This window comes from Salvelinus alpinus, chromosome 19 (assembly GCF_045679555.1).
Source record: "Salvelinus alpinus chromosome 19, SLU_Salpinus.1, whole genome shotgun sequence".
NCBI classification, from domain to species: domain Eukaryota; kingdom Metazoa; phylum Chordata; class Actinopteri; order Salmoniformes; family Salmonidae; genus Salvelinus; species Salvelinus alpinus.
In genome coordinates, this window is record NC_092104.1 from 31,749,960 (window position 1) to 31,767,505 (window position 17,546).

Here is a 17,546-nt window from a genome sequence, read left to right on the forward strand (position 1 = left end):
TACCAAGTCAGTGACAGATATAGCTAGCTACAATCATGCTAGCTAGCTAATTTAACTAGTAACTGTAGCTAGCTAGTTACTTTGTAAAATGTAAAATTTGTAACGCTGACAGAATCTACCTGGAAATGTTTATTTTTGTTAGCTTTCTTAAATTATGCTTGCTAGCTATATTTCCTAGCTAAAAATAACAAAAATGTATCTTTGTTAGATACACAGTATCCAGCCACAGTATCTAACAAAGATACATTGACGATTGGAGATCACCATGAGGGCTGCCTGTCACAGGTCCACGAGGAAGAGTGAAAAACCGCACAGCATGAGAGTAGGGAAAGGTTATAGATAGCTACTAGTGACATTGTTAAACATCTCCTGTGGGACAGTGTCAACATTTACTCTTAATAGATCTTAATGATGGATCCCAATTTTGAATTGCACACTTAACAGGTTATTTGGTAAAGATCTGTTGATGCAGTGTTTGGTAATTGTGTTACTGAGACACAATGTATTCCTGTATAGTTAAATGAGCCCCTAGTTAAGAAGACCAGACACTACTATGTTTATTGTTATTTATGGGCCACATCATTCTTGTTTCTCACTTCAGTCTTTCATCACACGTATCTTCACAGATGGTGTTAAAGCACTCCGTACCAGTGATCGTGGTCCAAAGCCACTGCTCCTGTGCTGCAGGAAGTTTTATGTGCAATCATCTGGTAACCCTGCTTTACCAGACAGCGCACTACTCTCAACATTCCTGCTGCACCACCAGTTCACAGCTGCACAGACACAGAACAGCGTTGGCACAAGCCAATAACACTTGTGAGTCCATATCCATAAAAAAATGCGCCTGAAAAGTATTCAGCCAATTGTATTCAATCTTGCATTCGGGCTATTCTGTGTTTACTTGATTTCTTTCCCCCACCCCTAAATTCATTTCCTAATTAAAGCCAATACAAGCTCCACACAAACTGATATTCACTACAACACAAATTATTGGTTCATGTCCTAGATAATAATTGGTTTATTTTGCTGCTAGCAAATAAGCACATGTACATTTATGCTGGCTTGGCCCATGGTCTGATCAAAGGTCCGTTATGATAGTTGACCAACAGGCACGCCACTGCAAATAATTGATTGACGCTGCCTGAGATGGTCAGGGGGATGACTGTGTCAAACAGCTTGTGCGCCTTTACTCCGCGGATCATTCTTTCAACATGCACTCTCAGCTTGGCAATGAATTGGGTCTCCCTAACCTCATGCGCTGGCATCTGTGTGTGTCTTGACAGAAAGGCTGGCTGGTAGACCTTGCACGGACCAATGTCGTCTACGAGAAAGCCCTTATCCACCATAACAGCCATGTCAGGGGTGAGTAAGGAAATAATAAAGCTCTACATCAACCGGGAAACTATAGGAGCTCACAATACCATTGCATTTTGAAGAAACTGAACACAGGCACTGAACAATGTTCATTAGCACCTCCTTTGCAGTCAGGAATGCATCGACGACAGTTAGTTAGCTAGTAAGCTAATGATAAAAACAATAGCGGAAATCGCTCTGGAAGTCAGCACCCCAGTAGGAAGTAAAATAGAATGTGGGAGGCGGTATAATGCATAGAGCCTCTTACAACTGGGGTTGGAGGGAAGTTACAGGAGGGTAGCTCACCAGGAACGGGGTTGGCGAGTCCTGCTCTTGTGTATGTTATGGAGTGAACAAAACGCACAGCCCTATCTGATTCAGAGGGGTTGGGTTAAATGCTGAAGACACATTTCATTTGAATGCATTCAGTTGCACAACTGACTAGGTATCCCCCTTTGCCTTCCCTTTCCAATGTAATGTGAAAATAACTTCTCTCTAGGGGCAATATGTTTTGTCACTAGGGGGCAGCATATACCATTACTACTTAGACAAGATGCTGAAATCGTCCAGCTTGAGGGCAAATATAACAAAATTGATCCACAGAGCCCATTACCAACTTGTATTTTCCATCCATTCTACCTGCTGATGCTCTTACACCATTCTCACTGTTACGGTTTCTCTTTTAACAATGACAGGAGTGAGTATGTTTCGTCTAGGTTTACACTAATTTGGGTTTAATGCCCTCAAACACTTTCAGACCCATGAAATAACTTTTTTTTATAGTAACAATGTGACTTATTTTGGAACCTTTTGGTTACTCATTTTGGGAAAATTGACTGTCGCATGGACAGGTTGTCCAACCTTATGTAACTAGAGTCAGTCATTGAGCCAGAGTGATAGGATCCTGCAGCCTTCACGAGTCACATGACTAGAGTTGTGGCACACAAACCTCCATCCATACCACAGGCCTACTGACACTAATGCAAGGTGTGGAAACATTTTTATAGAGACTAGATCTACAACTAAACAATGTTTTTATTTTGTATTTTTTTCCCCAGAGCTGTAGTACAACTTGTTCCCATGGGACTCAGCAATCACACCTAAAGACAAAACGAGGGGGATTGGACCTAACATTGTAAATCTGCTGACTCCGACCTTTGGTGGGAGATTAATTCATTGTTTTCAGCAATGCATGAAAATATGCCAATTATCCTAGGACCACATGCCTTGCCAGCCTCTGCCACTGTTACTACTCACGCCCAACCCCCCAATTCAAGCCCCATTCTCAAGCCCCTAGCTGCGTTTACACAGGCATCCCAATTCTGATTCACAACATTCACCATTCACAACAGCTCTTTTTTTCAGCGCTGCTCGAATTTGTCAAATTACCATTTAGGGGGAAAAATATATCAGAATTGGGCAGCCTTACCAGAGATACTGGGCATTCCTCAGCTGAGCCGAGGCGACACAACAACCAGGGACTGGTTCAAAATAGGGGAGGGTTATTAAGAACACCTTCCTAATATTGAGTTGCATCGCCCCTTTGCCCTCAGAACAGCCTCAATTCGTCAGGGCATGGACTCTACAAGATGTTGAAAGCATTCCACAGGGATGTTGGCCCATGTTGACTCCAATGCTTCCCACTGTTGTGTCAAGTTGGCTGGATGTCCTTTGGGTGGTGGACCATTCTTGATACACAAGGGAAAGCTGGAATGGCGCTGGAGGGATGGCTGCTGTTTTACGGGCTCCTTAACAATTGTGCTATTTTTGTGTTTTTTCGCCTTGTTTTGTAACTTATTTTGTACATGTTTCTGCCACCGTCTCTTATAATCGAAAATAGCTTCTGAATATCAGAACAGCGATTACTCACCTCGAGCTGGACAAAGATTTTTTTCTTTAACGAGTTGAACATGAAGGATTTTAATGCTGCTCCCAGACCAGGCCTAAATCCCCATCATTCGCAAGAAGAGAAGACGCCGATACAGGGGATGCAGATCCGGGTGCCTTGTGAGAATTCGTTGGCGAGAGGGTAACCCACCTCTACCATCCGTCCTATTGGCCAACATGCAATCATTGGAGAATAAACTGGATGACCTCCGTTCGAGACTATCCTACCAACGGGATAGCTAATATTTTATGTTTCACTGATTCTTGGCTGAATGACGACATGGCTGGGTTTTCCGTGCTTCGGCAAGACAGAACAGCTACCTCCGGTAAGACGAGGAGTGGGGGTCTATGTATATTTGTCAAAATTAGCTGGTGCACAAAATCTAATATTAAGAAATATTGAGGTTTTGCTCGCCTGAGGTAGAGTACCGCATGATAAGCTGTAGACCACACTATTTAACAAAAGTTTATCTCTATATTTTTCGGAGCTGTTTATTTACCACCACAAACCGATGCTGGCACTAAGACTGCACTCAAGGAGCAATATAAGGCCATAAGGAAAACGCTCATCCAGAGGCAGCGCTGCTAGTGGCCGGGAACTGGCCGGGAATGCAGGATAACTTATCTGTTTTACCTCATTTCTACCAGCATGTCACATGTGCAACCAGAGGGAAAATACTCTAGACCACTTTTACTCCACACACAGAGATGTGTACAAAGCTCTCCCTCGCCCTCCATTTGTCAAATCTGACCATAATTCTATCCTCCTGATTCCTGCTTATATGCAAAAACTAAAGTGGTCAGATGAGGCAGATGCTAATCTACAAGACTATTTTGCTAGCACAGACTGGAATATGTTCCGGGATTCATCCGATGGCATTGTGGAGTATACCACATCCAGTCACTGGCTTTATCAATAAGTGCATCGATGACGTTGTCCCCACAGTGACCCTATGTACATACCAGAATCCATGGATACCAGGCAACATTCGCACTGAGCTAAAGGGTAGAGCTGCCACTTCAAGGAGCGGCACACTAACCCGGATGCTTACAAGAAATCCTGCTATGCCTTCCGACGAACCATCAAACAGGCAAAGCGTCAATACAGGACTAAGATTGAATCGTACTACACCGGCTCTGACGCTCGTTGGATGTGGCAAGGATTGCGAACTATTACAGACTACAAAGGGAAGCCAAGCTGCTCAGTGACAAGCGCGTACCAGACGAGCTAAATTACTTCTATGCACGCTTCAAGGCAAGCAACAAGGAAGCATGCATGAGAGCACCAGCTGTTCTGGATGAATGTGTGATCAGGCTCTCCGTAGCTGATGTGAGTAAGACGTTTTCAACCTGTCCTTGACCGAGTCTAATACCTACATGTTTCAAGCAGACCACCATAGTCCCTGTGCCCAAGAACGGCAAGGTAACCTGCCTAAATGACTACCGACCTGTAACATTCACGTCTGTAGCCATGAAGTGCTTTGAAAGGCTGGTCATGGCTCACATCAACACCATCATCCCAGAAACCCCAGACCCACTCCAATCTGCTTACCGCCCCAACAGATTCACAGATTGTGCAATCTTTATTGCACTCCACACTGCCCTTTCTCAACTGGACAAAAGGAATACCATGTGAGAATGCTATTCATTAACTACAGCTCAGTGTTCAACACCATAGTGCCCTCAAAGCTCATCACTAAGCTAAGGACCCTGGGACTAAACACCTGCCTCTGCAACTGGATCCTGGACTTCCTGATGGGCTGCCCCCAGGTGGTAAGGGTAGGCAACAACACATCTGCCACGCTTATCCTCAATACGGGGCCCCTCGGGTGCGTGCTTAGTCCCCTCCTATACTCCCTGTTCACACACGACTGCGTGGCCAAGCACGACTCCAACACCATTAAGTTTGCAAACAACACAATGGTGGTAGGCCTGATCACTGACAACAATGAGACAGCCTATAGAGAGGAGGTCAGAGACCTGGCAGTGTGTGGTGCCAGGACTATAAAACAGTGCATTTTGCTCTCTGCCCTATGGCAAAATGTGTAGAATTTAAGGATATTTGCTTTAAAACTGCTATATGTTCTCTGACGCATGACAAAATGTGTAGCATAGCATTATAAAACTGTACAATTTTCTCTGCCCCAATGGCAAAATGTGTTGAAATGCAGGAAATTAGCTGTCCCTCACCCCTCCCCCCAAAATATGTTTTCCTAAATAACAAAAATGTTTAGATTGGGAGGCTTCCACTTATCCTTATACTATATTTTCAAAATACACCTCCATATACCCCTCAAGAGAGGCATAATCAGTAATGTCAAACTGTAGAATTGTAGAAATTGTATCCCCCCCAATATCTACACCACAATTTTGCCACAGTGCAGACTCAGGTGTCTGATGGTCGGACAATGGTGGTATATTCATCTGTGCGTACTTTTACCGCTTGGGTATAAATGGCAAAAGTGTTCCATTCATTTGTCACCATGAATTGTTTTAGTTTGTTGGCCTGCACAGGGTTTCCTGATTTGGAATTAATTAATTAACCACCTCTTTGTGTGGCAAGTCTGATTTTAGAAAGCAGAGCAGACATCTGAACATGGTGCAATTACTAAGAGGATTTTGTGACTCCCATTCCTTCCTCACCTTTGACTGGTTTTGTAAGTCATCGTTGTTCAATTAGCATATTACAAAACTGTGAAAAGCAGTTCAACCAATGTCAGAGATTAAGGTGTTATATAAAAGGTTCACATGTTAAGACGACTGCTGAAGGAGTATTGTCTAACCAGTCACGCAATGACGGAATTGTATAAACAAAACAATAGTATAACTCCATTATTTCAAAATACTGGATGAGATCAGAGATGCAAAGATATCAAAAGTTTCTCTTAGAATTTACATTCAAATCTGTTGTAAAAATGAATTATGGTTTGATGGTTCACATAACTCCATTGCATTACCCTATCAATTGCAATTTTTCTAGCTGAAGAAGTTGCCCTGGGAACACAAACCTATGGGCTTTAAATGGTAGTGGAGACAGAGATTAAATTAGTGTCATCCAGACAGACTTGTAGGCCTACTCCTCGGTCACCATGCAGGAGGAGATGGATTATCAGACAACAATCCTACAGTGCATTCAAAGTATTCAGACCCCTTCACTTTTTGCACATTCTGTTACGTTACAGCCTTATTCTAAAATTGTTTAAATTGTTTTTTCCTCATCAATCTACACACAATACCCCATAATAAAAAATCCAAAACAGGTTTTTAGAATTTGAAATAGCACATTTACATAAGTATTCAGACGCTTTACTCAGTACTTTGTTGAAGCACCTTTGGCAGTGATTACAGCCTCGAACGCTACAAGTTGGCACCTGTATTTGGGGAGTTTCTCCCATTCTTTGCAGATCCTCTCAAGCTCTGTAAGGTTGGATGGGGAGTGTCACTACACAGCTATTTTCAGGTTTCTCCAGAGATGTAAGATCGGGTTCAAGTCCGGGCTCTGGCTGGGCCACTCAAGGACATTCAGAGACTTGTCCCGAAGCGACTCCTGTGTTGTCTTGGCTGTGTGCTTAGGGTTGTTGTCCTGTTGGTTAGAAGGTGAACCTTCGCCTCGGTCTGAGGTCCTGAGCACTCTGGAGCAGGTTTTCATCTAGGATCTCTCTGTACCCTGCTCCGTTCATCTTTCCCTCGATCCGACTAGTCTCCCAGTTCCTGCCGCTGAAAAACATCCCCACAGCATGATACTGCTTCCACCATGCTTCACCGTAAGGATGGTGCCAGGTTTCCTCCAGGTGTGACACTTGGCATTCAACCCAAAGAGTTCAATCTTGGTTTCATCAGACCAGAGAATATTGTTTCTCATGATCTGAGAGTCCTTTAGGTGCCTTTTGGTTAACTCCAAGAGGGCTGTCATGTGCCTTTTACTGAGGAGTGTCTTTCGTCTGGCCACTCTACCATACAGGCCTGATTGGTGGAGTGCTGCAGAGATGGTTGTCCTTCTGTAAGGTTCTCCCATCTCTACAGAGGAACTCTGAAGCTCTGTCAGTGACCATCGGATTCTTGGTCACCTCCCTTGCTCAGTTTGGCCAGGCGGCCAGCTCTAGGAAGAGTCTTGGTGGTTCCAAACTTCTTCCATTTAAGAAGAATGGAGGCCACTATGTTCTTGGGGATCTTCAATACTGCACAAATGTTTTGGTATCCTTCCCCAGATCTGTGCCTCGACACAATCCTGTCTCGGAGCTCTACGGACAATTCCTTCGACCTAATGGCTTGGTTTCTGCTCTGACATGCACCGTCAACTGTGGGACCTTATTTGGAAAGGCACACACCTGTCTATATAATTTCCAATCAACTGAATTTACCACAGGTGGACTCCAAATTGTAGAAACAGCTCAATGATGATCAATGGAAACAGGATGCACCTGAGCTCAATTTCGAATCTCATAGCAAAGGGTCTGATTACTTTTAAGGTATTTGTTGTTTACATTTGCAAACATTTCTAAAAACCTGTTTTCACTTAGTCTATTGTGTGTAGATGAGGAAAATGCTTTTTAAATCAATTTTAGAATAAGGCTGTAACATAAAAAAATGTGGGAAAAGGGAACTGGTCTAAATAGTTTCCGAATGCATTGTATGTCCCAAATGGCACCCTAGCCCCTAATATAGTGCACTACTTTTGACAAGTTCCCATAGGGCTCTGGTCAAAAGTAGTGCACTGTATAGGAACTAGGGTGCCATTTGGGAAACATTAACAATGGGCTTTCTCTACATACCGAAACCTCAATGTAAATGGGAAAATATTTTCATATTGCACATCTTTTAGTTGGCTCATTAAATGCTTTCAATATTTGTGTAAGAATTTCAAAAATGTAAAGTTGGTTGGAGGTTTTTAAGTCACTGACATTTGGAGCTATTGACATTTAAAAATATTGTGTAATTTACTGATGGTCCCTAACTAGCCCCATAGGGATATTGAATGTCAAACCAAATTGACCATGGTCATTACGATGGGGCCGTGTGCAGCTGCGCTCTGAATTGATGATTACTTGGGTGCTGCCAACTGTGGGCAGGATTGAAATAAACCCAACTCAACGATAACTGTTACGGTACCCTTCATTCGGTGCCATACCATTTTTTTTCCTATCATCTTGCAAATCTCAGTTTTGGACGAGACTGACTTTATGACCGAAGTTATCCTATTTACACTTTGCAGTCAATTTTGACACAAGAATACATTTTTCTTACTCATAACGATGCCACATAGGCCGTTTTAAAAAGTAGAAGTTTCTTTTTAGGGGCAGTCTTTTTTATATATTTGTTTTTTTCTGTTGCTTCTGCAGAACTCTTGGAATCTGTCCTCTGGCAAAGTGAGCATCAACCTCATAGAATCACATATAATAATTGTGACCAACCTGTCCGCATCATCACTGTTACTTACTGCTTCCCTGTGACACCAAATAAAACTTTGACATTCAATGGCCTTTAATAACTCATCTCTCTCCCTTTTTTAATGACTCAACGTCAACTCCAGGAACCTCCAGGAGGTCTGCCCAAGCACATTTTACGGATCATGAGGTAGTACATTACTACAGTTACACTGTACTAACCAGGGACCATGAATAGCTTCTATTCTCAAGTTACTCATGTGACCAGTGTCCAAACTGTCTGCCACAAATTGACTACACTCCACAGCTGCTGTCCACTCACACTACCCAAGTACTTACTTGGTAAGTACTTAGTACTTGGCTTACTCAAACTTCTATTTTTAACTCACAGTCATTGTTAGATTGCTGGGGTTTGCACTATGACAGCCTCAATCCACCATGGACATGTTCACTATTAGGTATACAATACTTCCCACAAGATAAGAGACACAAAAAACACCTACACAAAAAACACCTAAAACACCTATATGTACAAAAGTATGTGGACACCCCTTCAAATGAGTGGATTTGGCTATTTCAACCACACCTGTTGCTGACAGGTGTATAAAATATAGCACACAGCCATGCAATCTCCATTGACAAACATTGGCAGTAGAATTGCCTTACTGAAGAGCTAAGTGACTTTCAACGTGGCACCGTCATAGGATGTTCCAATAAGTCAGTCCATCAAATGTCTGCCCTGCTAGTCATAGGATGCCACCTTTCCAATAAGCCAGTTCGTCAAATTTCTGCCCTTGTCAACTGTAAGTGCTATTATTGTGAAGTGGAAAAGTCTAGGAGGAACAATGACTCAGCCACAAAGTGGTAGGCCACACAAGCTCACAGAACGGGACTGCCGGGTGCTGAAGCGCTTAAAGATCCTTGCAACACTCACTACTGAGTTCCAAACTGCCTCTGGAAGCAACGTCAGCACAATAACTGTTCGTCGGGAGCTTCATGAAATGGATTTCCATGGCCGAGCAGCCGCACACAAGCCTAAGATCACCATGCACAATGCCAAGCATCAGCTGGAGTGGTGAAAAGCTCGCCGCCATTGGACTCTGGAGCAGTGGAAATGCGTTTTCTGGAATGTTGAATCACACTTCACCATCTGGCAGTGCCAGGAGCACAGTGACTGTCCAAATGCATAGTGCCAACTGTAAAATTTGGTAGAGGAGGAATAATGGTCTCGGGCTGTTTTTTTTCATGGTTCGGGCTAGGCCCCTTAGTTCCAGTGAAGGGAAATCTTAACGCTACAGCATACAATGACATTCTAGACGATACCGTGCTTCCAACTTTGTGGCAACAGTTTGAGGAAGGCCCTTTCCTGTTTCAGCATGACAATGCCCCCGTGCACAAAGCGAGATCCATACAGAAATGGTTTGTCAAGATCGGTGTAGAAGAACTTGACTGTTCTGCACAGAGCCCTGACCTCAACCCCATCAAACACCTTTGTGAGCCAGGCCTAATCGCCCAACATCAGTGCCCGACCTCACTAATTCTCTTGTGGCTGAATGGAAGCAAGTCCCCGCAGTAATGTTCCAACATCTAGTGGAAAGTCTTCCCAGAAAGTGGAGGCTGTTATAGCAGCAAAGGGGGGACCTACACCATATTAATACCCATGATTTTGGAAGGAGATGTTCGACCTGCAGGTGTCCAGATACTTTTGATCATGTAGTGTATATGTGACCAACAAATTTGGCATTGGGGGGCAAGGGTAGTGTCATGGTGAGAAGGTCATGATCAGGCCAGTTGGCTCTTTGGCCAAGGTTAGGAGTGTGGCGCTGCAGGGTTTAGGGTGACAGTATGATGCAACATTATCAGATATGTCATCTTTGTAGGGTGAAAAAGTAGCATCTCCCAGCCCGATCCCTAGCTTCCATCTAGAATATTTGCTTTCCCAGCCCTCTTAGTACTTTCTGTAATTCATTGACAATCCCTAACTAGAGCCAGAGAGAGGCTATCTGATGTCAAACCAATTTTGCCACGGTAAAGGGTGAGTGACTAACTGTATACTGTTCTGTGAATTTACAAATGCTTGCCATGTCCAAACACACACACGAGACAACCACATTAAACACCCCTTTCGTATATTCAGTAACGTTGCCTGGGTAAAATCACTGGGGAAGTCAGAAAAGCCATATTACAACCTATGTGTTGTGATAATTGCATTGTTTGCTCTATAACCTGTTAGTTCATATGCCTGGCGACTGTGAGATATATAGGCCTAAAGGCCGAGACAATGAGAAGACAGTGGCAAAATAAATTATAACTCTGTCCGGTGAAGTCCACAAAGCATATTGCATGTGACAAAACACTACAGCATGGTCCATCAAGTTAATGTTTTCCGACCACTAAACAACTATTGATTTACAACCACAGAGAGTTACCGCAAGTCGCAAAGAAAACAGGAGGAGCTGCCACCACTATTCCAGCACCATTTCAACATCAAATCACCTATGCTAAGTCTAATAGTGACAACTAAAAGATACCAAAAACAATTTAGTCCAATCAACGTAAGCTAAATATGATGTGGCTGTCCATGGTTCTGATTTCTGTGTGCACGTTTGTGCAAGTAGAAAAAACATGTTGACTCATCCTACTTCTGGGGAAATGCCAATGCAATCCTCTTCTCTTTCATGTAAACGAAACGGTCTGTCACTCCGTCATAGAGTACACACTTTTATTTTTTGTTGTCTTATGCTACCTGGCTAAAATGCTTGCTAGCTAGCCTAACTTCCTTTCATGGGCAATGTTAGCTAGTTAACATTAGCCTTCTACATCTAGCTACATATTGAACTTCCATCCTCTTAGGTCAGGGGCACAATGTATGAATTAATGGTTGGATCAGAATCACCGTTATAATCATTGGCCAGTACGGAGAATTAAGTATAACCACAAGTCCAAATCCCTATCTCCATCCATGGCTAATTTAGGAAAGGGACAATTTTAGCTAGCTAGCTAGCAACCGGAGGACAACAACGCAACGAGATGCAACGATTCAAGTTGTTTCTGTCAATGACATGCTCTCGATGCGATTTGATAGGAGTGACGCCAAATCCAAACCAGGACCATTCACAGTTGAGCTCACTCACTTTAGCTCAATGCTGTTTAGCTATTATTTTATACTTTTCAAGGGAGGCCAAATGCTCGTTGGCTTCCCTTGCATTCAAATCAAAATAAATAAATGTGTCACGTGCGCCGAATACAACAGGCTTACTTACAGGCTCTAACCAATAGTACAAAAAAGGTATTAGGTGAAGAATAGGTAAAGAAATAAAACAACAGTAAAAAGACAGGCTATAAAAGTAGTGAGGCTACATACAGACACTGGTTAGTCAGGCTGATTGAGGTAGTATGTACATGTAGATATGGTTAAAGTGACTATGCATATATGATGAACAGAGAGTAGCAGTAGCGTAAAGGAGGGGTTGTCGGGTGGTGGGTGGGACATGATGCAGATAGCCCGGTTAGCCAATGTGCGGGAGCACTGGTTGGTCGGCACAAGACCATGACACAAAACAAACTAAGTTTGATAAATTAATGTACAAGCTGTACATACCACTCTAGCAGGGCTCTCCAAACCTGTTCCTGGAGAGATTACGCCCTGTAGGTTTTCACTACAACCTTCATCTAGCACAACTGTTTCTAATAATTAGGTGGTTGATAAACTGAACCATGTTATTTACAACTCGGGTTAGAGCGAAAACTTACAGGAGGGTAGCTCTCCAGGAATAGGGTTGGAGACCCCTGGTCTATAGGCTACTCAATTGTTCAACAATGCTGTTTTGTTGCCTTGCCAAGATGGCGATAAGCCAGAACAGACAAACAGAATGGTGCCCAGGCTAACATAGCACAACGTTGATCCCCAATCCCCTTCGAGATGGCGCAGACTCTGGGTTGAGCAGACTATGAAATCTATTAATTAGATCAAAAAGGCAGCCAATCAAATGTGTCACAATGTACCAGAGCGGCCGATGACCACCGATGACCATATTAGAAGGGAGCCACCGCAAAAGATTACTCATTTAGAACAGCTAGTTACAGCTTTTATTTGGATTCTGAGTTACAAACTGAACAGGATTTGACTGCTGATGTAAATGGTCTGCCTGAGAAAGTGTTTATATTACCGATCATGCTCTGAATACTACAGAACGAAGCAGTTGTACTTTTTGGGAAGCAGATTACTCTAAGAATTACAGATAGAACAATCCGTATGGAGAAAGGTGGGGGTTTATTTCTAAATCAGGAAGTGAAATAATACTGGGCTAAGACAGTATATTTTACATTTACACTCTCTCTGCCTAGTTGTCGCCATTTTTACCTGCTGTTGCTGTGTTAGCTGACTAGCTGCTGTTATCTCACCTGTTGTTTTAGCTAGCTCTCCCAATCAAGACCTGCAATCACTTTATGCCTTACTGTATGTCTCTCTCAAATATCAATATGCCTTGTATACTGTTGTTCAGGCTAGTTATCATTGTTTTGGTTTGCAATGGACCCCGTAGTTCCACTCTCCGTACCTCTGATACCTCCTTTGTACCACCTCCCACACATGCGGTGACCTCACCCATTGAGACCAGCATGTCCAGAGATACAACCTCTCTTATCACCCAGTGCCTGGGCTTGCCTCCGCTGTACCCGTGCCCCACCATACCCCTGTCTGCACATTATGCCCAGAATCTATTCTACCACGCCCATAAATCTGCTCCTTTTATTCCTTGTCCCCAACGCTCTAGGCGACCAGTTTTGATAGCCTTTAGCCGCACCCTCATCCTACTACTCCTCTGTTCCTCGGGTGATGTGGAGGTAAACCCACGCCCTGCATGTCCCCAGGCACCCTCATTTGTTGACTTCTGTGATCGAAAAAGCCTTGGCCTCATGCATGTCAACATCAGAAGCCTCCTCCCTAAGTTTGTCTTACTCACCGCTTTAGCACACTCTGCCAACCCTGATGTCCTTGCCGTGTCTGAATCCTGGCTTAGGAAGGCCACCAAAAATTCTGAGATTTCCATACCCAACTATAACACTTTCCGTCAAGATAGAACTGCCAAAGGGGGAGGAGTTGCAATCTACTGCAGAGATAGCCTGCAAAGTTCTGTCATACTTTCCAGGTCTATGCCCAAACAGTTCGAACTTCTAATTTAAAAAATTAATCTCTCCAGAAATAAGTCTCTCACTGTTGCCGCCTGCTACCGACCCCCCTCAGCTCCCAGCTGTGCCCTGGACACCATCTGTGAATTGATCGCTCCCCATCTAGCTTCAGAGTTTGTTCTGTTAGGTGACCTAAACTGGGATATGCTTAACACCCCGGCAGTCCTACAATCTAAGCTAGATGCCCTCAATCTCACACAAATCATCAAGGAACCCACCAGGTACAACCCTAAATCTGTAAACATGGGCATCCTAATGGACATTATCCTGACCAACTTGCCCTCCAAATACACCTCTGCTGTCTTCAATCAAGATCTCAGCGATCACTGCCTCATTGCCTGTATCCGCTACGGGTCCGCGGTCAAACGACCACCCCTCATCACTGTCAAACGCTCCCTGCGAGCAGGCCTTTCTAATCGACCTGGCCCGGGTACCCTGGAAGGATATTGACCTCATCCCGTCAGTTGAGGATGCCTGGTCATTCTTTAAAAGTTACTTCCTCACCATATTAGACAAGCATGCTCCGTTCAAAAAATGCAGAACTAAGAACAGATATAGCCCTTGGTTCACTCCAGACCTGACTGCCCTCGACCAGCACAAAAACATCCTGTGGCGAACTGCAATAGCATCGAAGAGCCCCCGCGATATGCAACTGTTCAGGGAAGTCAGGAACCAATACACGCAGTCAGTCAGGAAAGCAAAGGCCAGCTTTTTCAAGCAGAAATTTGCATCCTGTAGCTCTAACTCAAAAAAGTTCTGGGATAATGTAAAGTCCATGGAGAACAAGAGCACCTCCTCCCAGCTGCCCACTGCACTGAGGCTAGGTAACACGGTCACCACCGATAAATCCGTGATAATCGAAAACTTCAACAAGCATTTCTCAACGGCTGGCCATGCCTTCCTCCTGGCGACTCCAACCTTGGCCAACAGCCCCGCCTCCCCCGCTGCTACTCGCCCAAGCCTCCCCAGCTTCTCCTTTACCCAAATCCAGATAGCAGATGTTCAGCTGGGCTTGACAATCTGGACCCCCTATTTCTGAAACTGTCCGCCGCCATTGTCGCACCCCCTATTACCAGCCTGTTCAACCTCTCCTTCGTATCATCTGAGATCCCCAAGGATTGGAAAGCTGCCGCGGTCATCCCCCTCTTCAAAGGGGGAGACACCCTGGACCCAAACTGTTACAGACCTATATCCATCCTGCCCTGCCTATCTAAGGTCTTCGAAAGCCGAATCCCACCGTACCTTCTCCGCTGTGCAATCCGGTTTCCGAGCCGGTCACGGGTGCACCTCAGCCACGCTCAAGGTACTAAACGATATCATAACCGCCATCGATAAAAACAGTACTGTGAAGCCGTCTTCATCGACCTGGCCAAGGCTTTCGACCTGGCCAAGGCTTTCGACCTGGCCAAGGCTTTCGACTCAGTCAATCACCGTATTCTTATCGGCAGACTCAGTAGCCTCGGTTTTTCTAATGACTGCCTTGCCTGGTTCACCAACTACTTTGCAGACAGAGCTTAGTGTGTCAAATCGGAGGGCATGCTGTCCGGTCCTCTGGCAGTCTCTATGGGGGTACCTCAGGGTTCAATTCTCGGGCCGACTCTTTTCTCTGTATATATCAATGATGTTGCTCTTGCTGCGGGCGATTCCCTGATCCACCTCTACGCAGACGACACCATTCTGTATACTTCTGGCCCTTCCTTGGACATTGTGCTATCTAACCTCCAAACGAGCTTCAATGCCATACAACACTCCTTCCGTGGCCTCCAACTGCTCTTAAACGCTAGTAAAACCAAATGCATGCTTTTCAACCGTTCGCTGCCTGCACCCGCACGCCCGACTAGCATCACCACCCTGGACGGTTCCGACCTAGAATGTGGACATCTATATGTACCTAGGTGTCTGGCTAGACTGCAAACTCTCCTTCCAGACTCATATCAAACATCTCCAATCCAAAATCAAATCTAGAGTCGGCTTTCTATTTCGCAACAAAGCCTCCTTCACTCACACCGCCAAACTTACCCTAGTAAAACTGACTATCCTACCGATCCTCGACTTCGGCGATGTCATCTACAAAATAGCTTCCAATACTCTACTCAGCAAACTGGATGCAGTTTATCACAGTGCCATCCGTTTTGTTACTAAAGCACCTTATACGACCCACCACTGCGACCTGTATGCCCTAGTCGGCTAGCCCTCGCTACATGTTCGTCGTCAGACCCACTGGCTCCAGGTCATCTACAAAGCTATGCTAGGTAAAGTGCCGCCTTATCTCAGTTCACTGGTCACGATGGCTACACCCACCCGTAGCACGCGCTCCAGCAGGTGTATCTCACTGATCATCCCTAAAGCCAAAACCTCATTTGGATGCCTTTCCTTCCAGTTCTCTGCTGCCTGCGACTGGAACGAATTGCAAAAATCTCTGAAGTTGGAGACTTATCTCCCTCAACAACTTTAAACATCTGCTATCCGAGCAGCTAATCGATCGCTGCAGCTGTACATAGTCCATCGGTATATTTACCTACCTCACCCCCCATATTGCTTTTATTTATTTACTTTTCTGCTCTTTTGCACACCAGTATCTCTACTTGCACATGATCATCTGATGATTTATCACTCCAGTGTTAATCTGCTAAATTGTAATTATTCGATTTATTGCCTACCTCCTCATGCCTTTTGCACACATTGTATATAGATTCTCTTTTTTTTCTACCATGTTATTGACTTGTTTATTGTTTACTCCATGTGTAACTCTGTTGTCTGTTCACACTGCTATGCTTTATCTTGGCCAGGTCGCAGTTGCAAATGAGAACTTGTTCTCAACTAGCCTACCTGGTTAAATAAAGGTGAAAAAAAAAATAAATAAATAAATAAATAATGAAAGACCACCTCGTAAGACACGGTATCTTTGTATCCTCAAAGGACAGTGCTGTCTTCAGACCTCAATAAACTCTCAACCTTTACTGAGTGCCTCTAACAAGTTTAATGTAATGCAGGGATTTACAATTTGTACCTTTTGTAGCAACTGATAATGTAATAAAATGCCAATAATGTAATAGCTGCTAATTTGATAATGCATTTAATGTAATAAATGCTGATAAAGTAAATTGCCAATAATGTAACAAAAATTTACGTTTTTGCGCATAATGTAATAAATCTATGAATAGTGTAAGAGCTTTAACCAATAATTTTATATTCACTTTATTTTCATGCATATCAAGTATCATGCTTCACTAGTAGCGGACTATACACCAAACCCCATTCCTAAATCATAGCTCTAAACCTGACTTCAGCAATATCAAGACTTTCAAATTACACAACCCCCCAATAAACACCCACAACCCCAGTCAGTCAGTGAGGCTGTCAGTTATTGAGTCTGTCTGTGTAAATGAGTGTGTGTGTGTGTGTTTTGTGCATCAAATCTTTTAGCAAACTACTAAAATCTTAATGCAATGTTTTTTTATAGATAACCCTGAAAACAAAAAGTCTTTGACTTCCCCAAAACAGTCACCTAAAGTGGTTAGGACATTGTGTCATGGTTCCCTGGAGGTTGTCTAGTTCCTGGTTTGTCCCAGGGATGTTAAGACATTCTAGTTCCCGAGAACATTTTAGGATGTTCATGGGACATTGTTTCATGGTCCCCTGGAGGTTTCATAATGCTTAGGTTGTTATGTACTGATATACAGTAAGTATGATGCACATGATATCCCCGCAACTGAGAACACTTTATTGGAG

The 17,546-nt window shown here is 43.8% G+C and overlaps 1 long non-coding RNA gene across 1 annotated transcript; it reads left to right on the forward strand.

Moving 5' to 3' along the window:
• The first annotated feature begins 286 nt into the window (after positions 1-286).
• On the forward strand, positions 287-8,724 carry LOC139545357 (uncharacterized). The gene is made up of 3 exons (XR_011669044.1): positions 287-816; positions 1,284-1,362; positions 2,412-8,724. It is a non-coding gene; the product is annotated as an uncharacterized lncRNA (long non-coding RNA).
• Positions 8,725-17,546: the final 8,822 nt, after the last annotated feature.